Raw genomic sequence first — 4,553 nt, 5'->3', positions numbered from 1 at the left:
AAAAGTCCTGAAATGAACAAGATAATGGAGCAGTCTCATAAGTTTACAACATTGGCAGTGTGGATTCTTATGCATCACCCCAGTTTTCAGCATTTTGCATATATGTAGCATTTGTTACACAAATCTGTAAACTCTCTCAGAAAACAAATATTTTCATTATTTAAGTGACAACAATAAATCATATGACCAGTCTCCTGGACTGGTCTTCTGAATTATTTGGAAGGTTCCCTCACAACCGGCACAGGTCTTTTACGTTCCCTTCAATAACACAACTGGACTTGCTCAAACGTCTTACGTTTTGTGCTGTACAGATGCAGGCTTCCCTAACAACCAGGCAGCTATTGCAATAAAGGTGCGTCCAAATCTTCCCCTGAACTGGCTCTCTAGCAGCGGCTGTGTCTGCGCAAACATGCCTCTCGCAAAAGATCTCTTGCAACCGTCTCCCGAGGAGGAGAAGAGGAAACACAAGAAGAAGCGTCTGGTTCAGAGTCCAAACTCTTACTTCATGGACGCTGTATTTAGTCATGCACAAACGGTGGTCCTGTGTGTGGGCTGTTCTACGGTTCTTTGTCGGCCTACAGGGGGGAAGGCAAGGCTCACGGAAGGTTGCTCCTTCAGACAAAAACAGCACTAAGTGCCATCTGCATGCTGAGTGATGATGGGTAGGACTACCTGCACAGTATGTGGCACAGAACGTCAGTCCAGGAGCAGAGCGTTGAGCCGTGGTGTACAAGTGCAAACAATATGCAGAAGGGACAATGAAATCTGAATGTTGGATGGAAATATTGGGCTCTCAAACTGTACCTATAGCCTTATCCATCTGACTCAATAAATATGGGTCAAAAATATGCTTTTCTGATTGTATGAATCAGGTCCAGTAGACCAAAGCAGAGGTAAGAATTACTCTTTCAATGCTCCACTTGGAGGCAGGAAGGGAGTTGGCTAGCAGAGCAGACAGGAACTTTTTCCTTCTCGTCCTTTTCTTATTCCAGAGAAGCCACTGGTTAGTGATCAAAAGGTAATCCCTAAATGGTAGCCTGCTCCACACTTTTACTATAGTTTGATATAGTTCCTGTTGTGTGAAAGTACCCGGTGGTACCTAAATAATCACAGAACCCATGCAGGTCATAATTCTACATGGAAACATATGGGGCCTTATGTAGGTGGGCTGGCATTTACCACTTCATAAATACCGAATCATACCGATTCGGTATTTATGAAGTGGTAAATGCAATGTAGGTAATGAGTCGGTAAATATTACCGAATCGGAGAAATTCGGTAATTACCGAATCGGTATTTACCGATTCGGTAATGAGGCATACCTTCCCATTGATGGGAAGGTATGCCTCTTTACTGAATCGGTAAATACCGATTCGGTAATGCGGGAGCACATGCAAGGGTGGCAGGGTGTCACATTGACACCCTGTTGCACCCCTGATTCGGCCATGTGTGCACATGTGGCGCACATACATGCCCTAAGGGCATGTATGTCTGCCACATTGCACACTTAAACGTGCACAAAAATGCTTTTTTTCACCTATTCGTCATTTACCACCAACCTTTAGTTGGTGGTAAATAACGAATCCCCACACCCACCACACACTCCCCCTACATCTCATTTCATGATTCGGTATTTACCGAATCGGTAAATTTACCGAATCGGTAATATTACCGATTCGGTAATTTTACCGATTCGGTAAATACCGAATCATGAAATTCTCCCCCTACATCTCAAAAGCCAAAATACCGGTCGGAAACGGTATAATTACCGAAAATCGGCCATTACCGACCGGTATTTGGCTTCCTACATGAGGCCCATGGTCATTAAATACATTTTTAGTGATGTAAAAGGAATAGGTGGGGCAACAATCCTTGTAGCCTCTAGATGGAAGTGTGCCAAACCCTCACACCATCCCAAGGAACTAAAATGTGAAATGACTAATTGAGGTACCAATTTCGTATTGTTACAAATTGCATTTTATTCATCATAAGTACCTTTTAACAAAGACAGGTGCTGATTAACTCTGTCAAGCTAACTCTCAAAAACGTGCCGACCTATGTTTTGCCGCTGTCATGGAATGTGTTGCTTCTTCAGGGCAAATGTTTATATTAGCTTAACAGTCAGCTTAATTACACTCATTGATATTTGTGTAAATCACATCCATAGAGTTCTCCACTAAATTTGTGCTTGACAGATTTAATCCTATTTCCTTAATCTTGAATTTTTTTCTATAACTATTTTTGTTTGTTTAATGGTTAAAATTTAGGTTACCTGTTCAGGTTATTTTCTTTTTATGAACTGTTTGTTTATTTACATCAGTATCCTTTAACCCCTTCCATGCTCATGACGGAACGGTTCCGTCATGAGCATCGGTTGAGCTGTGCTCATGACGGAACTGTTCCGTCATGGCCCCGCCCGCGCTCGAACCCTTCAGCACCGCGGGGGAATCCGCGCAGCGCTGAAGGGGTTAAGTAGTCTGTTGGTTTGGTAGCCCTTAACAAAGTGCATACCGCAAAAGTGTCAACCTTTGGCTAGATAGCGTTCTCCTGCCTCTAAAATACACCTACAGCTAACCTGTTTACCCTAGTTTAATTTAAAGACATTAAAATATATCCCTTTGACATTATATCAGGATGTCTCGCAGAGCAGAGACAATCTGGAGATGAGTAGTTATTGAAATGGACTAGGTGATGTCACAGCTTTCATTAGCAAATGCAAGGGCTGCAGGCACGGGGAAACATTTCTCTGATTTTCTTTCTAGTCTGTGAGCCTCCTCTGAAGCCCACTTTGTACATGACATTGGCATTGGCATTTTGGGGTCTGAAGAGGTATGAAGCTCACCACTTACAAGTGTGAATATCTTATTACTTCACGAAAACTCGCTCAAGCACTGAAAATGTGCAAAACAAGAAAACTAAAGTTCACAAACAAATTTCATTGGTCAATGAAAAAGGTGAATACATATAAAATAAAATCTGACTGTCTCAAACCAAATAACGTGCTCTTTGGGCAATCAAAGGTTGGATATTTATTCATCTCTTGGCCCAAAGAGACTGCTACCAGGAACACCTCCTTAGGCTTGAGGATTTCAACAGGAGCAGCAGAACCTGACACCTTTTGATCACACACAAATAAAACTGGTGGCAAGGTATGGGGTCTGGGAAATGACATGGAGGCACCCAGTAGGACAAGAGACAGGTCATCTCCCCAAGCGCATCCCAGAGCCAGTTGCCTGCAGGATGGCATTCTACGTAGCAAACAACTCCCTTAGCATCACCTCAGAGAAGAGAGCTTTGGATGGGTGGGGATACACAAAAGGGTTCAGGTTCGTATGGGGAAAAATGTTCTCTTGACTCATTGTCTTCTGTTAGGTGAACACATTTTGCAAGAGGTGGCTGACCATGAGAGGTGGGTTCAGGCTCTGATGTACACGTTGCGTTATTTATAGACTTCATTGGTCCTTCCTGGTAGAAGAACCACATTCCCTGCTGTAATCCTAGTGTGCAGTGGTGTTCAGGTCAACTCCTCTACCTCTTCTGTGCTCATCTAGTCAAGATACTTGGAAGATGCTCTTTTGCATCTCAGAGGGGGAAGGACTCTGCGATGGTGGAGGTTGTGGGAGCCCACAGTATGGCCAAGACACTGATGTCTGCCTGAGCCCTCTTGTCCTGTGGTCCTCCCTCTGCCTGTGTGATGCAGCTGTCATGAATGAGCGAGAAAGAAAAGCCCACCAGTTACTTCATGTGAAACAAATGATACTGACAAGGCATTTTGTGCATTTCCATCTTATGCATTACACTGCAATCAGTATGGTTCAATCAACATTGCATAGGTGGATGCTACACATGTACAATAGTCACTGGGGCCGTGAAGTTGATGACTTGGTCTACCCTGAACTTATATTTCACTGCTGCACCAGTAACTTACAATATCTATGAGATGAGGTAAACATTTATTGATAACATTTGACAAACATTGCTTTACTTTGTAATATGAAGGAAATGCATGTACTATCATGCTGCTCATCAAGGGCTTCTTCCTGACCAAGGAGGTGATGCAAGGCCTTGGCAGGAATATCCTTTGCAGTAGGGTGACATGGACCGCCATTTGCTGTGACTCTAAGTGGACTTCAATTTGATGCCCAGGATGGTCCTGGATCAGCGGTGGGGATCTTCCTAGTTTTTAGAGAATTATTGGGCTCTACTGGTAGAAATGCACACAACAAGGAACTTGCTTGCAGTACCTTTCCACATTGTCAAGTGTGTATTCTGGACCAGCTATTTGTTGGACCCCTGTAGAGCTGAGGCAGACTTAAAAGGTTCCTGGCCCAGTAATATCTACTTCCTGTTAGAAATGTCAGACTGGCTCAGTGCTCTCTACATGCATTTGGCAGTATGGGGGGTAATTGAGGGTAGGACAGAAGCAGAATGGAGATGGGAGCTGGTGCTCTATGTGGATGACTCTGGAATTGGAGAATTTGCATCTGTTATGATGTTCACTTCCAGGTACTCACAGTTGGTGGAAAAACCCACAGGCCCTTCCAGTTTGTACA

At 43.6% G+C, this 4,553-nt stretch overlaps 1 pseudogene; it reads left to right on the top strand.

The window, feature by feature from the left end:
• Window positions 1–394: 394 nt before the first annotated feature.
• LOC146867836 (small ribosomal subunit protein eS27 pseudogene) lies at window positions 395–793 on the top strand (annotated as a pseudogene).
• The last annotated feature ends 3,760 nt before the right edge of the window (window positions 794–4,553 follow it).

The sequence above is a fragment of the Triturus cristatus genome, chromosome 1_2, assembly GCF_964204655.1.
Source record: "Triturus cristatus chromosome 1_2, aTriCri1.1, whole genome shotgun sequence".
In the NCBI taxonomy this organism is placed as follows: domain Eukaryota; kingdom Metazoa; phylum Chordata; class Amphibia; order Caudata; family Salamandridae; genus Triturus; species Triturus cristatus.
The sequence above is the reverse complement of the archived record's forward strand: the minus strand, read 5'-3'. Positions and strand labels throughout refer to the sequence as shown.